Source organism: Mustela nigripes, chromosome 3 (genome assembly GCF_022355385.1).
Source record: "Mustela nigripes isolate SB6536 chromosome 3, MUSNIG.SB6536, whole genome shotgun sequence".
Taxonomy (NCBI): domain Eukaryota; kingdom Metazoa; phylum Chordata; class Mammalia; order Carnivora; family Mustelidae; genus Mustela; species Mustela nigripes.
In genome coordinates, this window is record NC_081559.1 from 125,922,831 (window position 1) to 125,932,784 (window position 9,954).

The 9,954-nt window shown below is 39.1% G+C and overlaps 1 long non-coding RNA gene across 3 annotated transcripts in view; it reads left to right on the forward strand.

The window, feature by feature from the left end:
- Positions 1–4,107, forward strand: part of LOC132014036 (uncharacterized) — a 14,328-nt gene extending 10,221 nt beyond the window's left edge. For all 3 annotated transcript variants that reach the window (XR_009403191.1, XR_009403190.1, XR_009403192.1), the window contains one exon: positions 3,723–4,107. This is a non-coding gene — a long non-coding RNA (uncharacterized LOC132014036). The remainder of the gene's footprint in view (positions 1–3,722) is intronic.
- Positions 4,108–9,954: the final 5,847 nt, after the last annotated feature.

The following is a 9,954-nucleotide window of genomic DNA, read 5'->3' on the forward strand; positions in this document are numbered from 1 at the left end:
TAATCTTAATATAATTAAGATACCATTAATCTTAATATAATTAAGATACCATTAATCTTAATATAATTAAGATACCATTCTGCTCTATAGATTCTATGAATCTGTAGATTCAATGAAATTCCAATAAATCTTTAGGCTTTTTTTTTTTTCATTGAAAATAAGAGGCTTACTTTAACATTTTTATGGAAACACAAAGGACCAAACAATTTTGGAAAAGAATAAATTTGGGAAAAAATCGTACCATTTGATTTTAATACTCACAAGAAAGATACAGTAATGAAGATCACATGATATTGACATAAGGATAGGCATATAAATTAATTGAACAAAAGAGAAGTCTGGAAATAGACCCATAAATACATAATTAATTGATTTTCAACAAGTGACAAGGTAATTCAATGGCAAAATATTTTTCAAAAAATTCTGCTGGAACAATTAGATACCCTAATGCAAAAATAAACTCTTCCTTCACATCATATACAAGAGTCAATTCTAAACAGAGCATAAACCTAAATTTAAGAGCTAAAACCATACGGATAATACAAGAAAATATAGGATCAAATCATGACTTGGGTTACACAAAACTTCTTTAGGACACAAAATGCAATTTGATAAACTGAATTTTAGAAAAATTAAAACCTTGCTTTTCAGAAGTCATTGTTAATGAAATGAAAATGTATTCCACATACTCGGAGAAAATGACAAATGATTTGTAACCCTTATGTTTTCAATATTCCTCTGCCTTTGTTCCCACTCTTTCCTCTACCCAGCATCCCCTTCCTCTGGGTGTCTGCATGCAGAGGTCCTATTTCTCTTTTAGATTCAGATCAGACATCAGATCATTATTCTCTTCAGGACAAGCATTGCAGGCTCTCCAACTGGCACATTCCAGGCTGGTCATAACATCTATCACACTCTACCTTCCCGGTCAATTTACATGTCTGTTTTCTATAATAAATAATTAGCTCCTTGAGGTCAAAGACAATATTTGTTATGCTTTGTTGGGTTCTTGGCCAACTTTTCCATGCCCTGAACCCTTTTCCCCCAACAAAACAACTTTTGACATTGCCCCTCGCTCCAGATACAGCTCCATCACCTCCCAGCCTATTGATTATTATTAAACTTCTTAAAATGATTCCTGAACTCTTCTTCTTCACCCTCCCATTTATTCTTCAACCCACAGCAACCCGGATTTCTGCTTCTGAAATATTTTCTACTGAAACTATTCTAAGACTCTCATTGAATGTATTCCAGTGTGTTTAACTGGGAACAATTTGTTTCTCACATTTCTGGACTTTCTTGGGGGCTTTATAAATTGGTTCCTTGTTGGACTGTGAAGTCTTTAAGTGAAGGGATCCTGTCTTATATTTGTTGTTGTAGATACACACTGGGGAGTATCTACATGAAGAGAACAAACAGGTAGAGCAGCAGGACAAGAAACAGAGAGATAAGAGAAATCAAGAGAACATGGAGTCCTAGATTCCAAGGAGGAATGTTCCAGGAGGGACTGGTAGACATTCATCTGTTTTCTCACTCACGCAGTCATCCACACAACAAATACCACTTGAGTGCTCACTCATTGCCAGACACAGTGCTGGGTTCCAGGTTCACAAAAGCTTTTCTATACCCTCTCCTGGATGATTATCTCCTTCCATAGCTCCAACTACAACTTGTTATTTAATCCCTGTCAAATCAATGTCCCTTTTCTATTTTCTGACTCCCAGGTGCCTATTTCCAACCATCTATCTGTTATATCTGGCTGTATTTCTTTAGTCACTGGGACTCATAATATATGTAAATACATAACACACATAAATCTCAGGTCACCTGGGTGGCTGGGTTGGTTAAGTGTCTGCCTTCAGGTCACATCATGATCCCAGGGTCCTGGAATGGAGCCCTGAGTCTGAGTCGGGCTCTCTGCTCGCATGCTCCCTCTGCTCATGCTCTCCCTTGCTATCTCTCTCTCAAATAAATAAATAAATAAAATCTTAAATACACACATAAATCTTGATAAATGCAATACCCATATAAAGCGTTTTCTCCTAGAATGCTTATCTCCTTTAATAGTTACACTCAGTCCCGTAGTTAACTATAGGTCTCATCCTTTGTCATTTCTCATCTGGACTACTGCTCTTACTGAGCCTCTTACTGATTCTCCTTACCTACAATTCAACATCTTCACACCCACCTATCAACCTAGCAGACACCATCGCCCCACTTGAACACCAACACCTCCAACAGCTTTTCTGATACCCAAATATATCAAACCATTACTCTCCAGCAATTAGCTACTTGTGCTTGTCTTAAGTTCAAGCATTTGCATCTACTGTTCCCTCAGTCTAGAGAGAACACACTCACTAGCACATATACACATGATAGCTCCTATTACCTCCAAGACATAAATCAAATATTCCTTCAGTCAAGCTGTACTAAGTCCTCCCCACCCCCCCCAGGCACACTGTAGAGTCTTTCATTACTGTGTTGTAATGATTTGTTTATAAGCTCTTCTTCTCCCATTCTGGATTATATCTCAATCTCCCCTGTACTTCTAACATCTGCTTTAAAGACAAGCACTAAAAGCTCGTTTTGAAAGGGCAAGGTTTTTTTGTTTTGTTTTGTTTTGTTTTCTGATTTTGATGTGACTAGCTTCTATTAGGTGTTATTTGGGAATAGTGTCATATATTTTATGGTGAATACAGTAGTTTAAAAAAAGATTTAGCCACTTCCTTAAGTAGTGGTTTATCTCTCCCTCAGAGAAAACCAGAATGAGTTTTTTAATAAAATGATTGAAAAGGTACACTGAATCTTCAATTTAATTATTCCAATTCCTGCAAAAAAGGTCTTTCATAGAGGCTGCCTCTTGGTAAAATGTGATAAAGTTCCAACACATTCTTAAAAATTGTAAATTAATTTATAAATTTCCATTCAAAGTTTAATCTGCTATTTTCACAGAAGAAAACTCATAATGTTGCTTCCTACTGATTTAGTATCTTTGCATCTAGAGTTTAAGCCAGTATTTCATCTCTTTCTAGAAGCTTCGAGAGGCACTTGGTGCGTATCAGTGAATGCTGCCCATTTTTATTGCTTTTGGAGTTCAGTAAGGACTCCATACCCAGCATTCCAGATCTTTATTAAATTCTAGACTTAATTCTCTCAGTGTTTGTGTGTCTATCAGAGCAGATCATTTCATATTCTTTTAGCATAACCTGTCTTTTTCTAGCTCCTACATGTTTGTTCCTAGGCAAGTCCCAGCCCTGCCTTCCACTTCCTCCTGCCACCATCACTACCCTCCTGAAACTCCTCCTGGTCCTTCCTACCCCATCTGGGCTTTCCCCATTCTCCTTCCCTGAACAATTATGGGTGATTCTTTCATTCTCTCAGAGGACTTCTTACATTTCATCTTCTGTTACAGTTTATGTGAGTGTGTGTGTGTGTTTGTGTGTAGGACCCTGTTATTCTCTCTTTTCCATGAGCTGTTGGGGCGGTCCTCCCATGTCCTGTTCATCTCTGAGGCTCTGCAATGCCAAGCACAATTTTTGAAACATAAAGAATATTTGGTAATTATTCGTTTAGTTGAACGGAGTTCAAATAATTTTTCTTCAATGTGTGTTGACAAAATAATTCTAACACGTTCATAATCACAGCAAGCAGTAGGGCCAGGATTTGAACACGGCAGTTTACTGCACTTTACTTTTTTTTTTTTTTTTTTTTTTTTTTGACAGATAGAGATCACAAGTAGGTAGAGACAGAGAGGAGGAAGCAGGCTCCCCGCCGAGCAGAGAGCCGGAAGCGAGGCTCAATGTGAGGCTAGATCCCAGGACCCTGAGATCACAACCTCAGTCAAAGGAAGAGGCTTAACCCACTGAACCACCCAGGTGCCCCAGGTTACTGCACTTTAAATCCCAGGACTTTGTTGCCTCTCCAATAAACAGAATATCCATTGCAAGATTGTTGATCCAACTGTATAGTTTAGCTCTAATCACTAAAAACCTAAAAATTGTCCTAATAAGACCAAATGTTTTCTCCTTAACAGTGTGTGAAAAAAAAAAAGAAAAAGATTTTATTTTTTCTGTGACATTAGTTTCAAAGAGTGGAAACATATACCTTTTAAAGAGCATTCCTTTAATAAATTTATTAGGATCTCATCATCTGTTGTCTATCTGAATTTTTTTTTCAAGATCTATAAGAAACAGATGTAGAGACATAGAGATGTAATGACATTTACTGTATACTATGGGATAGAGCATCCCTGATTTGAAGACCTAGACTGCTAAGCAGTCATCAATGGCTTCAAGGTGGCAAAGGTGGGTTTAAAGCCAAGGATGTGGGGTTTGTAATAGACCTGGCTTAGACCTCAGTGGTTTATTCTGGATCTTTGGGCTTCGAGAAGTTGGAAGAAGTAAGGGAACTGCAAAACATCTTTTTCTTCTCAGGGTTGGGACTTGAAAATCCAAAAAGGGAGTCTAAAAACTATCACCAACTTAATATGTCCCCACATAAAGAAACTGCTTATTCTAACTGCTTATAAGCATTGTTATATTCAATTTAGAATCCAAAGCAGAACTGGCTGAAGCGATGAGGAGGCATTGGATGTCCTTCTGCATTTGGGGATACATTTGAATTCTTTTTCTTTCATGGCTGGGCTTTTTCTGGGGAACAGGCGTGGCAGAAATTCTCTTTCCATGACGTCCTTTAACAACTGTGTCAAAATTCTCCTGATCTGCCTGCAACTCTTCCTTCTTTGCAGCTGAGTTGACTTTTCCCAAAAAGTCACTTAAAAGTGAGTTTCAAGGCTATGGGCAGTTCCCTACCGTCTTCTTGGCTGAGACTTCCCTTTCAGTGCAGCAGCCCCTCTGTTGAAAATATCTCAAGTAGGTATTCTACTCTATAGGTGGTGTAAAATTTCCTTTCTAAAACATTTTCTAAAATATTTCGAGAATGTGGGGTTCTGGCAGGATACGGAGACTACAAATCAGATTAAATAATTCCCATTGCCAAGTGATCAGACAGAAAAAGAACTGTACAGAAAGGAAAAATCTCAACCTCATTGGCCATTGCCTTTATTGGCTGCCTTCTGAGAGGTCCAGTTCCGATGGGCATGAAGTGCTAGCTCCCTCGCTGTTTGGAGGAATGTTGGCCTCCTGCTCCAGCCCAGGAAAGAGCACACCAAGAAAACTTCAACAAGTAAATTTGCGCTTATATTTGGTCTATGGGCACCAAATAACGTGTTGTTCTAAGGTTTCGTTTATCTGGATAATGGAATAAGCCTGGAAGAATATATAAAAGAAAATTTCTTTTTTTATTCCCTCTTTTTAAAAAATTTTTTAAAGATTTTTTTTTTAATTTATTTGACAGACAGAGATTACAAGTAGGCAGAGGAGATAGGCAGAGAGAGAGGAGGAAGCAGGCTCCCCACGGAGCAGAAAGCCCGATGTGGGGCTCTATCCCAGGACCCTGGGACCATGACCAGAGCCGAAGGCAGAGGCTTTAACCCACTGAGCCACCTAGGCACCCCATTCCCTCTTTTTTTTTTTTTTTTTGGTGGCACTATTTGGCTTTGCTGTCTTTACCTTGAAACTATCCCAATGCAAGCAACCATTTCTGCCAGGGAGTAGAAAAAATTGCTTCTATACTCCTGGCTAGTGTGTGGTTTCTGGTGTGTGGGGATTATAAACCCTTGTTCTGGGATCATCCTTCTTGGGTCTTGTACATACAAGTTGCGTTATCTGCCAGACTTCGGGGAATGGATTCATCTTTTTTAAAGATTATATATATATATATATATATATATATATATATTTACTTATTTATTTATTTGACAGAGAGAGAGATCCCAAGTAGGCAGAGTAGCAGGCAGAGAGAGAGGAGGAAGCAGGCTCCCTGCCGAACAGAAAGCCTGATACAGGGCTCCATCCCAGGACCCCAGGATCATGACCCAAGCCTAAGGCAGAGGCCCCAACCCACTGAGCCACCCAGGCGCCCCTGGATTCATCTTTTGACGTTCAGTTTCCCAATCTGTACAACAAGGATGCTAGTAAGAAGACGAAATATGCTTCCTGGTAGGCAGCTTGACAACGACTGTAAGATAATAATTCTGCTATGTATCGAGCCCTTCGCGTAGGCACAGGTTTCAATTCCTTACAAGTATTATCCCACTCAATTTCTTACACCATGAGGGTGGCTCTATTATTAATCCCAGTTCATCAGAGGAGAACGTGGGACACAGAGAGGTAAAGTCACCACATAGGGAAGTCCCAGAGTACAGAAGTGCTAGCCAGGATTCCAGCTCAGGCATGGCACCTCTGCGCATGCTCCCTCCTTTAGTATGCGAATTGCTTTCTCATAGGCACGGCCAAACGCGACTCATGGTACCTTCAGAGCACACGGCCATGTGTGCACTTAATACACTGAGTACTCCTGAGCTGTACCAACAAGGCCCAAGAAGTTGTTCAGAATTGGTGAGACGCCCCAGTTCATCCCCTGCCGCGGGGGGAGGTGGAGCCCAAACACCAGCCCTGACGTCATTTCCGCCCCCGCTCCTGCCCCCACCTTGCTGGGCGTGCTCTGCTCTGCTCTGCTCTGCTCTGCTCTGAGCTTTCCCTAGAAGCCTGAAGGGAAGGTCCATTCTCTTTCCCGCTTTTTCTTGCCTACTATTTCCACACCTCACCCCTACCTAGTTACTCTGAAGTGTCAACACCTAAACAAATGCAGGAATTTTCAGACTTAGTGGGCTGGAGGCTTTAATAAACAGGTCTCAGGTACTAGTTAGACCTAGTTAGACCTGCTTTTTTGGGTCATCTCAAGATGCTCCATGAATGCTCTCTTGGTGAAATCTTTCTTCACCTTCTTGCCCTGGCTTGCACATTTGTTCTTACACGATGTCTTCCATATGCTGCATTGTATTCTGCGTATTTATGTATCTCAACTAACCGAGAGACTACAGTCCCCCTGAGGACAGAGATTCTGACTTGCTTATCATGCTGCATCCTGCAACAATTAGCATAGAGGCTCATGAAGAAATACAAAGATGGAAAGCCCCTATAAATCAAAGCGTTCCCATAAACCAAGTCCAAATACCAATGGCAGATCGAGAGAACTATCTTCGCAATTTATGTAAGGAAGTATTGCTATCCATAACATACAGATGTCTTCGCATTAGAAATAAATGGAACAAAATGGTTTTTAAAAATAGATAAATGGCACAAATAGTGAATTTACAAAAGGAAACATGCAAATAAGCAAATAGTAACATGTGAAAAAAATTCTAATTCTCACTAGAAACTGAGAAAATGTAAATGAAAATCACTGCTTTAAAAATATATATATATAAGCAAAAACTTAAAAAGATTTATTTGCAGCCAAAAAAAAAAAAAAGTGGGGTGGGGGGAGGTTTATGTACAATGGGGAATGTGAAGGAGTTTGAAAGCATATAATTTATGTGCAATTATGTCAAGTGTATTTGTCTCCTAGGGCTGCCATAACAAAGTATTACAGCCTGGATGGCTTAAACAGCGGAAGTTTATTTTCTCCCAATTCCAGAGACTAAAAATCTGAAATCAGGGTGTCAGCAGGATTGGCTTCTTCAGTGGCCTCCCTCCTTGACTTATAAATGTCTCCTTCTTCCAGTCTCTGCACTGGCTTCCCTCTATGCATGTCTTTGTCCTAATTTCCTCTTCTTTATAAGGCAGCCATCATATTGCATTAGGGCCCACCCTAATGACCTCTTTTTACCTTAATTACCCCTTTAAGGACTCTATCTCAAAAACAGTCACATTTTTAGACTGCTTGAGGATTTTAACATATGAATTTGGGGAGACACAATTCAGTCCCTAACATGTAGACATGTAACAGATATAGACAGATAGATGCTTGATAAATAGATGTGTGTTTCAGAACAAACTAGGATCAATTCTAAAATGTTAACGATGTCTACTTCTAGGGTTGGGATGGGATGAATAAGGAGCATTTGCTTCGTTTTACGATTTTAAAAGGTGTGGCATTGTGCAAGATTTTTTCCTTTTTGAGTTTTTCAGAATTTTTGAATAACAATAATGAAATAATAGAAAGACCACATACTGAAAATATATCATGAAACACAAACTGACCAGATGTCCATCAGTACTGTTCTTAGTCCTGAGCATATAAGAAAACTACATTTCCCAGCTTCCCTTGTACTTAGATTGAGGCTATGTGACTGAGTTTTGGCCAATGAAATAGCAGTGGAAGAAAATAAGATACTCCAAGCCTTGGCCTTAAAATATTTCCCATTATCTCCTTATCCCAGCACACTCTCTTTTTGGCATCTTGTTGAATGCAGAGGATCTGGTGAAGGAATTCAAAGGCCACTCTCTGAGGTAGCTGAGGCACTTGGTAGAAGGAAGGAGCTGGGGTTCCTTAGTAGCCCTGTGGTAGAGAACTATTCAAGATGACTGCCTGACCCATATCTGATTTTCTTTGTGTTAAGTGGCTATACTTTGGGATTCTTTGTTTCAACAACTATCATTTATTACTTTAACAAAATATTACTAGAACTAGCTCTTTTCCATAAAATAAATTTACTCCCCTATAATGGAAGAATAGCCATCCTTTGAACTAGAAATCACTCTTCTAGGAAACAAACTTTCATAACTAAAATCCTTAGTATACAAAGATGTGCTTTTAGAGATAGGCTTGCAGTAGGACAAAAAGTTGAGTATATTTTCACCAATAGGAAATGCTTAAATAATGATGTACTGAATTATTAAGCCTTGTGGGGACATTAAAGGAATGATCTAGCTATATATACTGACTTCGAAGATGGTTATCAATAAAGTTATATACATAACAGACTTGGAGGTAAATATAGCATGATATGTTATTATTAAAATTACATTATAGGATGTGATAATTAAGGAAAAATTGGGAGGATTAATGTATGCAACTTTATTGTAGACAATTGTTATTTTTTTTAGTAGTTGGATTTTAAAAATAGCCCCAATTCTTCTCTTTTCTTTTGTCTGTACACTTTGAAACACAACTTTGCAGATTTTCCTATCAGGAGATGCAGTCCATTTACTTATTCCCTAAGTCCAGATTAATATAGGAAAATGGAAGGGACTATAGTATGTTGGTTTGGGAGGCATTGAGCACACTTTTTTTATTTTTTATTTTTTTAAATGCTTGCTGTGCTTCCACTATGAGAGAAAGCTCAGGCTAGCATGCTGAAGAGACCAGCCAAGATCAGCAAAGCTGACTACAGATGGACACTCAAATGCAGCAGAGAACAGAGCATTGCCTGGCCACCCCGTAGATTCTTCCTTTTTCTCTCTTTCTCTCCCTTCCTCCCCTTCTTCTCTCTTTTCTTTCTCTCTCTCTCTCTTTTTAAAGATTTATTTATTTATTTGAGAGAGAGAACACAAGTGGGTGGGGAGGCTGTGAAGGACACAGAGAGAGAATCTTAAGCAGCCAGCCTCCAAACCTAGCCCAGAGCCTGACATGGGGCTTGATATCATGACCCTGAGGTCATGACCTGAGCTATGCAGATACTTATCCAACTGAGATACTTATCCAACTGAGCTATGCAGGTGCCCCTCTCCTACTTTCAGTAAAGATACAGTTTTCTTTAAAATTGCCATAAATGATGTACTCAATTGCCCGTCACATTCACCAGGATTAGGCCTGTAGCAATGGAGATTAGGCACTTCTTAGTTCTGGCAATGTTGAATGCAAATAGACCCTTCATGAAGCCAGTGCACCCAGAAAACAGTACTGAAGTTTTCATAATAAAACAAAAATTATTCTCTCAGTAAAAGCTGCTTGATACACAGTCTACATTTTTCTTGCATTAGATTTTACCTAGTGCATTATTTCAAATGGAAATATATATACTTCTCTTTTGTCCTCTGGTGCAAATGAGATGTGTGCACATGTTTTTATTCTTGCCTGAGACATCCACGGCCAACTGACCCTCTGTTT